At 42.2% G+C, this 16,739-nt stretch overlaps 1 long non-coding RNA gene across 1 annotated transcript in view; it reads left to right on the top strand.

Annotated features, from left to right (window-relative positions):
• Positions 1–13,116, top strand: part of LOC147022624 (uncharacterized) — a 91,402-nt gene extending 78,286 nt beyond the window's left edge. Inside the window, exons 4-6 of the long non-coding RNA XR_015059679.1 lie at positions 8,082–8,221; positions 8,402–8,495; positions 9,144–13,116. This is a non-coding gene — a long non-coding RNA (uncharacterized LOC147022624). The remainder of the gene's footprint in view (positions 1–8,081; positions 8,222–8,401; positions 8,496–9,143) is intronic.
• Positions 13,117–16,739: the final 3,623 nt, after the last annotated feature.

Raw genomic sequence — 16,739 nt, 5'->3', positions numbered from 1 at the left:
ATCACATCGTTAAAACAATAACAACAACCAAGCTGCATGTTGCAAGCAGGCAAGAAACTCCACCTCCGGGAATGACAACAAGCAAACCATGCCCCTGGAGTGGATGATAAGCAGGTGGGACGTCGGAGGAGAGGATGGAGTTACGATCGGAGTCGGGACACAAGCGGGAACAAAAAGGGAGGTTTTGTGAGGAACGCAATTCACATCTTCAGATCGAGGCTCTGGCTGGCCACCCTTAACACAACGGAAAAGGCAGCGTGTATCCCGTTGTTTGTGTGTGAATGTGCTCGCATGATGGAGCAAGACACTGGCCATTGACTGTTCGCTGGGTTGTGTGAGACCGCACCTCGGAGCTTCGTGCTGGGCCATTGGGGAAGAAGCCAGGGCAATTTTTGGAGAGGAGCGGCGTTGGCAAGTACGATCGTGAAAAGAAGCTGCGTGGCAGTTTCTGAGCCCTGGTGTTGCATATCACCGCCAAAACTACGTGCATACTCTTCCTGCCGAGAGAGCGGCTTGGCGCCATTTTGGGCGCGTTTTCCCGTGCAGTGATGATGCGATTTGATGAACCTCAAACTCCAGAAACTCATCTCTGGGCAGACAGCTAATTGCTGGGAGAAAGGGTTGATTTTTCTTTTATTATTCTGTCCCCTTGTCTGTTTTACAGTCTGTGTGGAGGCGCCTCAAATAGGCGCCAACCATAGTGTGTGGAGGCGCAAACCATTCAACCAGAAGGCACTTAATGTGGAGTGTGACAAGCACTCCCCAAATATATATATATATATATATATATATATATATATATATATATATATATATATATATATATATATATATATATATATATACATATATATATATATATATATATATATATATATATATATATATATATATATATATATATATATATATATATATATATATACATATATATATATATATATATATATATATATATATATATATATATATATATATATATATATATATATATATATATATATATAATCTGCTGAGCTCATGCCGAATAGGCGAAGCTTATGCAACTGTTTAGCCAGATTAGTGGGGCCATTGGTCCGATGGACCAAATTTTCATTGGTCTTCACAGTGCTGGGGGGCTTTTGGGACTTTTGGGTCCTCAGGAACTTTTGGATTTTTGGGTCCTTGGAAACTTTTTGGGACTTTTGGGGTCTTCAGGATCTTTGGGGTCTTAAAGGGTCTTCAAAGTTCAGAGAGGGTCTCAGCAGTCTGAAGGGTTAAAAGGTTCATTCCAATTACGTGTAATTAATGAATAGACATAAGTAATTAATAGACAAAAAGTATGATACACACACACATACACGCACACGCGCACACACACACATGCACACCTCATCTATTTATCGCAGAAGAACCTTTTTAAATGAACATTTGATGGTTACTCCCAGAACTATTTTGTGTAACAGAGAAAGGGCAATGTGTGGCTGGCATTTCTTGTTATTCATGGTGTTGGCTTAATGGTTAGGGTGGTGGGCTTGGGATCCTAGGGTCCTGAGCTCAAATCCTGCTCAGCTGTTGAATTAATACCAGGTGGGGTTAACTCGGCCTGTCATCCTTCCGAGGTCAGCAAAATGAGTGCCAGCATGCTGGTATCCTGTGTCGGAGTGGTGACCCGTCCAGGATTGTGCCGAATAGTCAAGGAAACTACTTCGGCAGCACCAACGCTCTGCACAGAGTATGGTCCCAATGGATGGATGGATTTCTTGTTGGTTCGGATGCATACAGTAAAAGTTGGTGTTGCACTCGCTTCCTGCTACCCATTACAGTAATGTGGTCTGATGTCGATATATCTATCAAAAATCTACATCCACTGTTCATCACTTTGCACAAAGCAAAGTTTCCCCACCTATTGCTGTACTTTCCCACTTGGGTTTTGTCATTAAAATCTGAGTAATACAAAAAGTATGTGATTAAAAATAAAGTTATTACACGACTAAATCAATAAAAGATATTTTACCAATCCACGTATTAACTGATAGATTATTATATAAAGTCTTCATTATCATAATACTGCTATGTGCCTTAATTAGTTTCTGTCTTTAAATGACCAACATTACCAACATTTTGCTTGGATGCTTGAGAAATTTATTGATCGTTTCTGTTGAACTGAACGTCATTACTTATATTTATTGTGACATCTTCCTGTTGGTCCCAGGTTCAGTTATTGAACATGAGATTTTTCATGGATAGATAAAGCCAATACTGGTCCAGTGTTTCAACGTTCTTTACTGATATTTTACAGTTTGTCACACCTTGACAGTTTATTGGGAGAAACCACTAATATATTATTTATAAGAAGCATCGTTTGGAATGAATAAAAATTAAAAATGATGTCGCCAAGGATTACCAATATTTTTGATACAACAAAAGGATGTGTGGACATTGCAAAGTTAAGTTTGAATACCTTCAACAATGCAGGCAGTTTTGTGACTCAATAAATAGATTATTGCTTATGTGAACATTCTATTAGATTGATTCATTTTTGGGTGTCACATAAATTACAATATCTTGTTTTCCTATCAATTCAGTGCTTGTTTTTCAAAACTCAAAAGCAACATAAAAAATTACAAGCAACGCTTCATCATCATCGTCATAATAATAATCATAATCATCAGTCTGTTTTGTCCACTGTAGCATGAAGACCTCCATCTCCATCAGGGGAGCGGGGGGGGGGGGGGGAGGGTATTCTCCACACTTTCCATTTGGGAGTCGACGAGAAAGTTTTGGGTAAGAATCTTGTTTTGTTCAGGGTGCTGATGAAAACTCGCATACTCTTCACCAAAAACACGACGAGATCTTTCGTGTCCACCAACAACCAACGCTGGCAGACGAGTCTTCTGAGATGATATCCACATCCAAAAATAGAACACACGTATTGATGCCTCTCCCTGCATGCGAAACACCTTGCACAATGACAGTTTATAGCTTGGCTGAGGTTCAAACCCAGGCTCAACAGCTCAAAGGCAAGTGTGCATACCTCTAAGCCATCTTACCAGCCATCCATCACTGTTATGATGGACTCAATAAAAATACTTAAAATGATTCTTTGCCACAAATCATCAAGAAAGAAGGAGATGGATGATTCAATGCAAGGGAAGTGTAGTTTTTGTGTTCTGAAGTTACATAAATGGTTATATGATAGAATTATCCTTGAAAATAGTTTGTGATATTGATTTGGTTTTGGCAACAAGATGCATTCACCAATATCATGATTTCAGCACATTTATGTATTTCGGGTAAGTTATAACTTATTTGAAACAAGAAAAAGAGCAATCAGACATTCTAGACCCTCGCCAGGACTGATTTTCTGTGGCATTTGTGTACTGCTGTGTTACGTAATTAATGACATAATTAGAACTGCCACTTTAAAACTGCTAGCAGTAGGTGGCCATACATATAAAGTTTCGCCTTGATATGTTCAGCCGATTTTTGAAGGTTTTTTTATTTTTTTTTGAAATAATATGGCTACCGAATCACGTGATCGATGACGTCATCATTTTTTTTTGTCCTGTGGACGGTTTTATCCCGAGACGACCCTCAAAAATTTTCATACTGATCAGATGTGGCATTCCACATATGCAATTATGATGTCACAACGAAAGCACCTGTGACATCACACAAATTGCAATATCTTGTTTTCCTATCAATTCAGTACTTGTTTTTGGGAACTCAAAAGCAAAACACCACGTGACCTATGACGTCATAATTTTGATTAAACCATTCTACATGAGTAGTCACACCTATGGTGAAAATTTTGCCTCAATCCGACAAGCGGTTGCGGAGAAAAAAAATGAAAGTTCTGTGCGGACAAACAAAAACAGCCAGACAGACAGACAAATGGACCCAAATGCAATACCCGCTCCTTTGGTGAGAGTAATAATTGGTTAAAAAAACAAACAAACAAAAAAACATTGAGCTTCTCTGTAGTTAGTGACTGAGATAATTTTAGAATTGGGGGAGTTTTAGAAACAATTCGACATATTATATAGATTATTATTCCTTCCATAAGCCTGGTGTTGGCTTCGTGGTGAGGATAGCTGGCTTGGGACCCTCAGGTCGTGAGTTTGAGCCTTGTTGGCTGCTGAATTAACACCAGGTGGGTTTGACTCAGCCTGTTATGAGCCTGTTGGCGAAATGAGTACCAGTGTGATGGCAGAGGAGCAGCAGCACAGCTGCACTTCCAAAAAATGAGAGCTACCAAGCTGCCATGAACAGAACAGGTTCCATCCATATCAAAATATGTACAGTATGTTGAATCTAATCTAATTTATGAATTTCTTATTTTTTATAAACGAGTGGTTTAATAAAATAGCAATGGAGAGATCTGGTCAAATCGAGAAAGGTTTGGATTGTGGAAACAAATTACGTTGAATGCTATAAATGTGAAGGATGGAGTAAGAAAGTATAAGGTATTGCAAAACTGCTTGGTTGGAAATGTATTTTGAATACCAAAGATATTTTGATGTGTGAATTTCTTTGCAATTCCAAGATTCTTTGTCATTCTAAATTAAGATGTGATATCTCAGCATAGGCCTCACTCGGCCTCAGCATCAGCCATGATTGCTCCTCAAGCTTGTCTCCAAAGCCAACTGCACACTGTGCATCATGAGTTGCTCCAATTGTCATTCCTTGGAAGAAAAAAACAAACAAACTCAGAACAAATCACAGCCTACAAGGCCTTTGTCTGTCGTAGTTCAGTGGAGTACTTCTCTCCCCGATGAGCTGAGTTCCCAACAGTATGTCTGTTTCTCTGAGATTTTGTTGAATCTAAAGCTCTCGAGATTATTGACATATCCAATAATGAGGTCAAAGCACAAAGCCTGTTGCTCTCACATTTGAGAAGGTTTGGTGGCCTCTCTATTCGTTACTGCTTCTTCTCCAGTCTTGCTCTCCCTGCTCTCTCAGCTCAGTGGCCACCCAAAGCTCCTTCATGAAGCATGCATTTTTACAGTAGCCTCCTCCTGGTTAAACTTTCAAAATTTAGGTGGACTGTACAACTGCATTCTTTTGTTCATTTTCAATCCCGATGGTAAAACTGCCTTCCTGAGATGGTTCAATCACTTTTCCCTCCAGAGCCTTAAGCAAGTAGATACACCACCATCTCCTGTCATCCCTCATCCATATCTGCAAGTTTTCCTATCTCCATTAACCCTACTTAAACCAATATTATTTGGCCAAGTAATGAAAGACGCCATGACATCTTTAACATCTAAACACTAATGCTGATAGATGACAAAAGAAATTTACTGTCCATCTGAGGGAAAGCAAAAACATTGATGCATCACCCAGCCTGTGGAACACCAGAGTGACGGTTTACAACTTGGTCAAGATCCAAACCCAGACAAGCTGGACGAGTGTGACGAGTGTGCTTACCTCAAAACTATTCTGCCCGCCCAATGTTATTGCAATGCTTTTTTATCCAATGTAATCTCGCTTTTCAGTTAAAAAGTCTTTAAATAATAAACAAATATCCAATTTTGCATTCAGAAAATCTTTCTTACAGACCAACCTCCTTAAAATAAGGTTCTGCTAAAGCAGTCTTTCATCAAGGAATGCAATGGTCGGTTTACCATCACTTTCCCAATGAGGCTCAAAAGGTAGAAGTGCAAACAGCATATTACAATACAGACAGTCCCCAAGTCCCATCCTTACACCCCCCACCCCCTACCCAACCCAACCCCAAGTCCTCACCTTTCCCCAACCAACTCAAAGGCATTAATCCCCACACTCAAGCCTTCAACCCCCCCTCCTCCACCGAAAATCCTGAAACCCCACCCACCCCAAAGCCTCAACGTTCCCCTTCCAAAGCTGTTCCAAAGGTAACAGCTCATAAAAGCAAATGGGCATTCCCACATCGAAACAGAGGAATATGTAATGCTTTCTGCTCCCCTATCATGCTATCAACGACTTCACAGAAACCCATCAGTCACCTGTTCAACTCAAAATTTGAAGAAAAGATCGTCAGAAGTAAAAGCAAGGAGCTGCGTAACCTTCACGATAAAAGCGCTTCTTGAGAGAATGCCACAGTTATTTAGATGGTTTATAAATAACAGAAAGCTGCCTCGATCGCTGAGGCCTATTTAATCACAAGGCCTGTGACACCTGTCGGCTCAAAATCGTTTCAAGTGTCTCTTTGGTCGTTTTACTCTGAAGGGAAAACTTACAGGGCGCACATGGCGATTGAGAGTTTGACACCTTTGAAGATGTCTTTGACTTCATGTTGCAGGTATGCACCAACACGGCAGCCATTGTGGAGAAATTGTTGGAGTCAGGTGAACTGTCCAACCAATGGGAGGAACTTGCACACACGCATGGACGGACACACTCACAGCTCCTTTTATCGTGTCGATGGAGGATATGAGATGTTGTGATCAATAAAAATTTTTGAAAAATTTCAAAAATTATAAAGTGCAATTCCAAGACTGTGCCGCAACACTTTGCCCACCAACGGTGAGCCGAGAAGGATACGACTTCCGCCCGGAGGGTCTGCTAATACTCATAATAGTCCAAGATGTGCCAACATTTTTCTTGATTTATTTTTCATTATAGAAGTACGTATAATTACTAATGAAATATTTTATCACATCGTATATATATTGTAAAATACAAAGAAAACTTTGTTCCATGTTATTTTTTTGGACGATTGTGAGCATCTCGTTCATAGAACATTTTGAGCATGCAAGATAATGCGACTCGTATCTTAATATCTATACATGAATATTTCACAATCTTTTAAAAACCACATTTTCAAAGTTTGCTGGAATTAATCAGTGTAAATTTATAAATAATTACCTCTGCCTTATAAACATATATATATAATTACCTCCTATCATTATATTTATACACGAGGTTTATGTTCAAAGGTTGAAATTTTATTATTTACTTGATGGCCTGTGAACCCGCTGGGTTCCCGTTGTGACAGTGGTTGATTAAAAAAAAAAAGATAGCCCCAGTGAACAATACCGCTGAGGTTGTTTGCATTGATCAAATTCTCCTGAAGAGTCCTTGACTGAATCGGGAATTGATTTTTAAATAATTTTTTTTTTTCGTTGCCCGATTTGAACGAAACTTGATACTGCACACCGCAGGAGAATGGTGAGTAAGGTGGGCCGAAAATTTTTGTGCTATCTTGTACCGTTTTGGCTGTATTTTGGGAACATACATACATAATGAGAGTTTTAGTAATATCTAGATGGTAGAGAACATCAGGAAGATGGCCTCCACCAGTTGCAGTGCAGTGTCTTAGAAACATGGTCCCACAACCCCAAAAGTTCCCACCCTACCCCTCGGACAGGAGAGCGGTCTGAAATGTGTCAGTCGGCTCTGCACCACCCTGCATTTCAAAAAGTTGTGGATGAGTTATGACAAAACTAGTTATGTTTGTATTCGGTATGAAGCTGTTAATCAGTCATATTTCACTGAATGAGCCAGTTACAATTTGATTTTGTGCCTTGTTGTGAAAGTGTTAATGCAACATACTGCACTTAATGTTAATTGTGTTGCCAAAACAGGGTGTATCGATAAAATTCATACAGACTTTAATATTGTTGAGAAATTAATCAAACAGCAGAGGGCGGGACAATGCTCAATGTTACGAATACCTAACAGATGGCGTAAGCATGTGATGGAGTGATTGCCCGTCGTCGGTCAGCTATTACCCATAAGACAGTGCAGAATGACAAGATAGTACATTATAGTTTCGATAGATGAAGTCTGTATACATTTTATTGAGACACCCTGTATATCTTCAAAATGGCTTTGCACTCAACAGAGTTGGACATCCTCTCTATTCTTTAAATCACCTCATGTCAGTTGAGGAGAGCCTGCCGAATGGGCATCTTGTGTGAATTCCCTGGATTCAGCTTATTGTCAGAGAACTGATGTCACCCCAACGCTATATGTTAAGTGGAAATTTATCCCGTCATTCGAAGTAATTTTGAATGAGTCAAATGGCAAATTTGGACAACTGCTCAGCAAGCTTCGATTAGAGACCTGCTCTTGCAGTGGTAATGATGGTTTAAATGAAATCTCTATCCATCCAGGCCTGGGGTAGTACATTGCCAACAAATAGTCTAACAAGCTTCACTGAGCAGCAGCACCAGGATGCTATCGGCAATACACCTGCGGAGGCTGAAATCTTCAAACAGAAATCTCAAGGGTGCAGTGATTGCTCACGGAGTCGGTGAGTCAGAATAATCTTTCTCGAGATGTTTATAAGTTATAAACAAATCCTTGTAAGGCTGTTTCGTGCTATGATACGATGACTTGGTTTTGGTGGTGGTGGAGGTCCATCTTTACAGAGCACCAGGATGCTCATGACAAGTTGTGAACGTTTTCATAGCTAATGACTGATTGTGAGTAGGTCTGCATTTGATTGCAGGTCTGCTTAGCAGCTCCTTGGAAATCGAACCAGCACAAGTGTGGGGCAATGCAACAATGCTTAACCTACTCAACAAGTAAGCCACTGTGTGCACCATGTTATCTGAGAAATCAAACTGTTAGTGAAAAGTTTATAAGAGGAAATGAAGATTTATATGGAAATAAAATTCTGAAAGAACACACAGTACGTGTGTGTGTGTGTGTGTGTGTGTGTGTGTGTGTGTGTGTGTGTGTGTGTGTGTGTGTGTGTGTGTGTGTGTGTGTGTGTGTGTGTGTGTGTGTGTGTGTGTGTGTGTGTGTGTGTGTTCGTAAACGAGTGAAGTGCTACGTAAGTTTCAGCACACCACTGCATCTGTCCAGATTGCTTATACACAGGGCACGAAGGCACCTCTATCCTGCACACACCTCTATCCTGCCTGATTTGCCACTTTGCTTCAGGGAAGGCGGCGGCATGCCCGTGGCCATTTGTAATTCATTATCACGGAATGTTACAAATGATGGATTGTAGTGTAAAGTGGGTCCACAAAGAACAGCAAAAGCTGCCTGTGTGTTTGTCTCCCAGTATAATAAATATTTTCTGATGTGGATACATGATTTATGGAAGTGCAGAGCAACGAACAATTAGAACACGACCCGAGAAGTCTGTCCCATTACTTTTGAGCAGCGAAGTATATTCGTCGTAATGAGCAACGAAGAAGAAACAGTTTTCGTCCTTTACTTCTCAGTACTACGTGAGTATGACTTCCACTGGCTGAGAACGACGAGGTCGTGAGAAGCGAACGAGGTTCTAGAAAACGCGCACTGCGGAGGTGCACCTCCAAAGGAAGGTCCCATTTCACTTTGTCCTTCCACAATCCTCTCTCACCTTGGATTTATGTTTCATGATCATAACGGTTGCATATAAATATCAAAAGGATTTGTTTTGTATGTTGAAAAATCGACGGTTGCCTTCTGCTGTCTCCAGGGGACGGAATTTATGCGCGTCGTGATAATGATCTCCAAACTGGCAGGGATTATGATGTATTACAGGAAAGTCTGATTTAAGTCACTTTGCTGTATTGACATGAGGAAGTGTTTTCAGAGAGCTTTGACATATTTGATGTTCAAATGACTTCGGAGCCTCTTGTAAGATTAATGGTCTTTGCAGGCGGCCGGTAATGCCCAGTTTCCAAGGATTTTGACAGCCGGCATGCATTTTGTCGGCACATCGTGGCTGGTCCAAAATGACCAGCTTCTCATGCTCAATGGCAAAAAAACCTCAAGACTATGCAACAATCTCACTTTTAATTAGTGTAACACTTGACGATGAGCCTTTTTGGTCGGGAAACAAAATCATTGCTCCATTTCATTTATACGAAATGTTTTATCAGATGCAAATCAATTCAGGTTGTAATGCCCTGTGAATTAATATTATAAGACACAGTTTTCAGTTTTTCAAGAATAAGTATTTCTATCTGAATACATGTTTGTGTAAAGTGAGTCACATGACTGCAAAAGCCATAATGTATGGGAAAATAGAAGTAAAAAGTCCAAAGAAGAAAATCGGATCACACTTGGTCTCGCTCCTCAACCCTCTCACCCCTCCCTCTACCCCAGACGACCCAGGTTGCATGCATTCTTCCAGAACACCATACTTGCTTCACAGATTCTTCTCTCCACCCCCAATTCGAAGCTGAATCTTCATCTTCATTATTTCATCCCTCCCTTCCCTCATCTGTGGAACCGACTGCATGCCTCAGTTGTCTCGTGATCCTCTCTCCAGTCCTTCAAGAGTGCTTCCCATAGTTACCTCATCAGTCACCTCATGCCACACCTATCGCAAACCACCCCGCCCCTCCACCCAAACTCTCACACCTTTCTTTCCGCCAATCATTCCCTCAAAGGGTGGAGGAGCTCCTTGTGAGCCAACGGCCACCCATATCTAGTGTCCAACTGTGTCTGCGGACGTCCTCCTGCAGTTGGGTTACTTTTTATTGGGAGGTTGGTGGCAGGATTTGCACTCTGGCCACAGTAAAATGCTTCATTCTGCAAAACCGATTGAAAGCATAAAAAAATCTGAAAACCCATACCGTGGGAGTACCTACTGTTCAGCTGCCCTTCGCAGGGCAGCTCACCGGATGACGGGATTGGGGCAAAGCCTTCGGGACCCCCAATATTTGATGATGGGAGGGAAACCACAGGGTAACATTCCCGGGTCAGATTGCGGGAGAGTGTGTCGGGGTGGTGCTGAGGTGTCGTCCACCAGAAGGTGGTCTCCTTGGGTTAACCTGAGGCGGTCCCTTTGGGTGGGTGCCTGGAATGTCCTATCCCTAAGAGAGGATGATCACCTGTCTTTGTTATCATCTGAGCTCAAGCATTTGGACATCGGTATTGCAGCACTCTCTGAGGTTCAGAGACCAGATTGCGGTGAGATCATGGTGGGTGGTGACACCTACTATTGGTCTGGTCGCTATGATGGTTACCATGCCCAAGGAGTTGCTGTAGCTGTGTCCAATAAGCTGACTCCAATGATAATTGAGGTAACACTGGACAACGAGCATATTATGAGATTGAGGATTCGTCACTCCTTGCGTGTCATTTCCCTGGTTTCTGTATATGCTCCGACTGAGGCGAGTGACCTCTCCGTGAAGGATGCATTCTACGCCATGCTCAAGTCTGTGGTTGATCAGTGCCCCAGGTGAGATACACTTCTAGTCTTCGGGGATTTCAATGCATCGAATGGAACTGATCCGGACAATTATGAGACGTGTGTTTGTCCCCATGGATCTGGAACTGTGAACCAAAATAGCACTCAGTTCCTTGACTTTGCAAGAAGTCATGAGCCTTGGGTGGTTGGTTCATGGGTTCGGTGCCCACAGCCTCATCACTGGACTTGAAATTCCAATTCTGGTGATGTGGCAAAGGAGATTGACCATGTGCTCGTTGATGATCGCTGGAGGATGATCCAGAACTGTTGGCGTCTACCGGTGTGCTCAGTTCCTCAATACTGACCATAGGCTTGTTGTTGCAACTCTGAAGTTGCAGTAAATCCACGGGAATGGTACCATCCCAGCCTCGGCTGGATGTTGGCAAGCTCAAGGATGAGATGGTAGCTGAGGAGATTGCAAACAGGCTGAGTGGAGATTTGCGGGGTCTGTGTGCTTTGGAGGATACCGAAAGAGTTGTGGAGTGCCTTCAAGACCACCATCCTTGATGTTGCTGGTAGATGTCTTGGAACTCACCGAAGAGCGAAGAAGAATTTTGTTTCTCAAGGGACACTGGATACCATTGACTTGAGTTGCAGGGCCAGGCTGAATGGGAGAGCTGAGCTGTTCAGGGAACTGAGGCATAAAACTGTGCATGCACTAAGGGGAGACAAGGAGGCAGATGTGTGAGGAATCTGTGAGGGGGTAGAGCATCACCTGTGGTCAAGTGATTCTCACCCTGCTTACAGGGGAATTCGTGCATTGCGTTCTTCCAGGCACATTCCTCGATGTACTGCAGTTAGAGCAGAGGGTGGTGGGCTCTTGAAAGGGGAGCCTGGAAGTGAAGGCCAGCTGAGCCAGTTACTTTGAGCGGCTGGACGAGGCTGATCCACCAGCTGTCGAGTTGGATGTCGGGGGTGTTACTAACCCTATTGCTGACCCTCCAATTAACTGTGGTCCACCTTCATTTGTGGAAACAAAGGCTGATGTGAACCGGGTGAAATGAGGTGAAGCTGCTGGGATTGGTGGCATCCATGTGGAAGTGCTGTACTCGTGTCGTTGCATGCAGTTATGTGCTCTGCCTGAAACACAGGCATCATCCCAACTGACTGGAAGAGGGGCCTTGTTGTCCCTCTCTGGAAAGGAAATGGTGATCGCCAAGACTGCAACAATGACCGAGGGGTGATGCTGATCTCAGTGCCGGGCACGGTCTTTGCTGGGATAATTCTTGATGGGGTTTGCCACCATCGGCTTGAGTACCAGTGTCCAGAGCAATCAGGCTTTACACCGACGAGGCCAACGATTGACCATATCCTTGCTCTTCGAGTCCTCACCGAATGCAGATGGGAGTTTCGGCAGGAGCTGCTTGCAGCCTTTGTTGATCTCTGTAAAGCGTTTGATTCAGTGTACCGGGATGCCCTCTGGAGGCTTCTTTGTCTTCATGGGGTGCCACCAAAACTGATTGATCTGATGTCTGAAATCTACTCTGGTACTGAGAGTGTTGTGAGATGTGGTGCTACCATCTCTGACTTATTTCCAGTTGTTACTGGAGTTCATCAGGGGTGTGTACTGCCCCCCACACTTTTCAGCACTTGTATGGACTGGATTCTGGGGAGGATGTTCGAGAGATCAAGCTGCCGTGCATCGTTTCGGAATGTCAAGATCTCTGACCTTGATTTCACAGATGATAGTCATCTTTGCTGAGACTCCAGATATTCTTTTGGGGGCTCTCGAGGTGCTGAATGAGGGGTCGGAGCCACTGGGATTACGGTTTTCCTGGCTCAAAACGAAGATCCAGGCTTTCAATGACATCTTGGATGCTGCTGTCCTGTCTGTGCCTGTTTTTGGTGAGGATGTTGAGGTGAGAGAGATTCACTTACCTTGGCAGTGATATTCATGTCTCTGCTGGCTGTGAGCCAGAGGTCAACAGACGTCTGGGTTGGGCCTGGGGAGTCATGGATTCACTGGATCATGGGGTGTGGCACTGCAACAATGACCGAGGGGTGATGCTGGTCTCAGTGTCGGGCACGGTGACGGGTGTGAGAATTTGGGTGGAGGGGGGGGGGTGGTTGGCGATAGGTGTGGCATGAGGTACCTGTGTGGGAGAATGAAAGTCTGAGTCTTCAGGTCCTTTGTGCTTCCAGTCTTGCTCTATGGATGCGAGACTTGGACTCTGACCAGGGATCTGAGATGGATACTTAATTCCTTTGGTAACGGCTCTCTTTGGAGAATCCTTGGCTCTCACTGGTCGGACTTTGTGTCCAACGAGCGGTTACTGAGAGAGACTCAAATGAGTTTTGTTACCTGCATAGTCCGTGAGCATTACCTGCGGCTGTATAGACATGTGGCTCGTTTTTCTGACACTGATCTTGCTCACCAGATTCTCTCAGCGAGGGAGCCTCGTGAGTGGAGGAGGCCAATGGGCCAACCACGTGCCCCGTGATTGCAGCAGGTTGATCCGCATCTCAAGTAGATGGGGATGGGCCAGGCATCTGTCTGGGGGATGGCCAGATGGAGGCCTCTGGAGTACCAGCAGAAAGTGGATGCAGCGACGCACCACTCCGGCGCATACTCCCAAACCTGACCTGATTCCCTTATGTGTGATATCTTTGCCCTCCTGGTTCATTTCGATTTTGTATCATTCTTTAAAGTTGCTGCTCTCTGTTGCTTGGCTCATCCTTGAGCCTATATTTCTGTTTTAAAAAAAACTAGTGCACCCACTCCCTCTGGGAGTGGCAGGAAGGGCCATGATATTATACTCTGGGGAATATATATATATATATATATATATATATATATATATATATATATATATATATATATATATATATATATATATATATATATATATAGTGTGTATGTTTATTTTTTTTATTTTGCGGTTCTCAGAACTGCATGCCTCCAAGGCAATGGCATCCAACATATACTGGTCCCTGGACAGTTATTCTATTAATATACGTTGAGACAGTCCCTTCCCTTTTGTCTAGCAGGACAACGGGGCGTGCGTTGCGGGGATCTCATTGCTGGGTTTGCTTACACCACTAACTTTATTTCTAATCTTCTTTTCTGCTTATTCCTGAGGTAAATCCGAATTTGGGTACTCGTGTCGGCAGCAGGCACTGTGCTCGGACACTCTATCGGCATTGTGCGGCACAGCGCAGAGCTTCCGTCCTCAAGCGATCCCTCAACCTAACTTTTGCGCGGCGCAGCAAAGAGTTCCCATCCTCAAATGATCCCTCAACTTTTGTGGCAAGTCATAGAGTATGCTCGGCAGCTTGAGATGATCGTCTCGAGCTTCCGATGAACTGGGATGAGATTGCTGGTTGCATTGAAAAGGCATACAAACGAATATCTCTTAAAGAGGCTGCACGGATGTTGCTTTTAACAATTTTGTAAGCCTTATTATTATTGTTCTGATTCTCTTTAATTATGATTAATATTCATTGTTAGTATCAGTTTTGTTTTGTAATAACATTAATATTATGCTGTCATGGAGTACAGTAGTATTCCATATCGAGGGATGATACGGGGAAAAAATGGCCGCCCATTCAAATGTGTACACAATGATATGCTTATAAACTCCTGTAGAGTGAAGTGATAAGCATTTAAAAGCCATAACTTTTATTCTCGAGCGTTTTCTGAATAACCAAGACTTAAAAAGACGCTGGAATACATCGCTAAAGTACCACATCGGGAGATCGCGAAAATGCCAATTTGTACTTCTTCTGCTTCTTGTCCTCTCAAAATGTAAAACTGTAGCCCAACCTACCTCAATAACTGCTGAAGCTATGATGGTGATTCCAACATGAGGAAGTTACTTTGCCTCTGGGCTAGTGCACACAACCCCAAAATTTAAAAACATATTAAACATCAATCGTTTCATTACAAAGAGAAGTCAAACGTAAATGTGGCCTCAAACAAACCAGGCCAGGATCCCGAGGTGGGAAAATGGCCATAACCATTCAAAAAAACGATGCATATCCAAACCATACCCAAAATCAACTGAAACAAGTGTTAAAACAATTTAATAACACGGATGGATTTCATCCATACCAAAATGTATAAAACATTAAGCATTTTATTATTTTTAGATCCTCGTGGAGGATCCACAACTCACGTTGTTGTTCTTCATCTTCTTCTTGTGGACTTTTTTGTTTCACAGCCTACAGTTTTCATCGAAACTTCCTGAAACTTGGCATATATATGTACAAATACCCTGCGCAGACAGTAACCATCTCCGATTTTGAAAATTCCTCCTAGAAAAAAGTTATGACATCAAAATATATCCGCTAATGGAATCGCCTAAAAAATTATCTCCGAAACCAGGCAAGCTTTTTGAATTCTGTTTGTGGGAATCGAACAGGGCATTAGGAGAGATGAACTCTCGCACATATGATACATCACTATGACGCCATATCAATTTTTATGACGTCTTCCTATTTTTTGACATTTTTTGTTTCACAACCCAGAGTTTTCATTGGATCTTCGTGAAACTTGCCATGTATATGCAGAAAGTCCATGCACAGGCAGTAACCATCTCCGATTTTGGAAATTCTTCCTTGAAAAAAAGTTGATGTCATAATATCGCCGCTAATGGTAATCGCCTATACCATTTTCACCAAAACTAGGCAAGCTGTTTGAATTTTGTTTGTGGGAATCAAGCCGGGCATCAGCACAGATGATTTATCGCGAACCTGATACATCACAATGACGTCATATTCGTTTTTATGACGTCATAATTAAGAGGACGAGGATCTTAGCTCATTTGAGCTTGTTTAAAACGATATTTGCATCAACATTTCGGCATACGTGGTAGTCCACATAGTGTACTGAACCAAAAGCCAGGATTGAAAAAGGGGGGGGGGTGGTGGATAGAATGTCCCATAAGTTATATTTAATAAAATATGTGGATTTAATCCGCAACAAAATATGTGAAACGTTCAGCATTTTGTTACTTTAAAAAAGTGCAGAAACAAGAAAAATTAAATAAATTGCATTTAAAAATGAAAATATAAAAACAAAGGGGGAAGAAATCTCAAAAAAAAACAGCCAAACAATGAAGGAATGACATCACATTATGATGCCAAAATACGACACCACATTCCTCTTATGGGTTACCATCATGACATATTTTGACATTTTACTTTTGTTGTGGGATTGTGATGGATGAAGAAGAAGAATGACACCACATTCTGATGCCACAATACGACACCACAATCCTCTTATGGATTAGCATCACATCTTTTCCTGTTGTTCCATCACAATCCCACAACAAAAGTAAAATGTCAAAATTTGTCATTATGGTCATCCATTCGAGGATTGTGGTGTCATATTGTGGCATCGGAATGTGGTGTCATTTCTATCATGTTTGGTTGTTTTATTTTATTTCATCCCTCTGTTTTTACATATATTTTTTAACGTTTTTTTTCCCTTGTTATCGACAGTGTTGTTATTACTTTTGTTATTAGATATGGCTTTGGAAAAATGCCACGATTGACTATCTTAACATGGATATACACCTGAGCATGGATTTCACCCAAGGCAGAAATCCCTGTTGGGATGGAGGCAAATGAAGTTGCTCCAACCTCCATCATGTGGCCCTTTGTCGTCCTCTCAAGTTTGGTTGATATTGGATAA

Source organism: Eptatretus burgeri, chromosome 7 (genome assembly GCF_056783735.1).
Source record: "Eptatretus burgeri isolate ZD-2024b chromosome 7, Ebu_testis_v1, whole genome shotgun sequence".
NCBI lineage: Eukaryota > Metazoa > Chordata > Myxini > Myxiniformes > Myxinidae > Eptatretus > Eptatretus burgeri.
The sequence above is the reverse complement of the archived record's forward strand: the minus strand, read 5'-3'. Positions and strand labels throughout refer to the sequence as shown.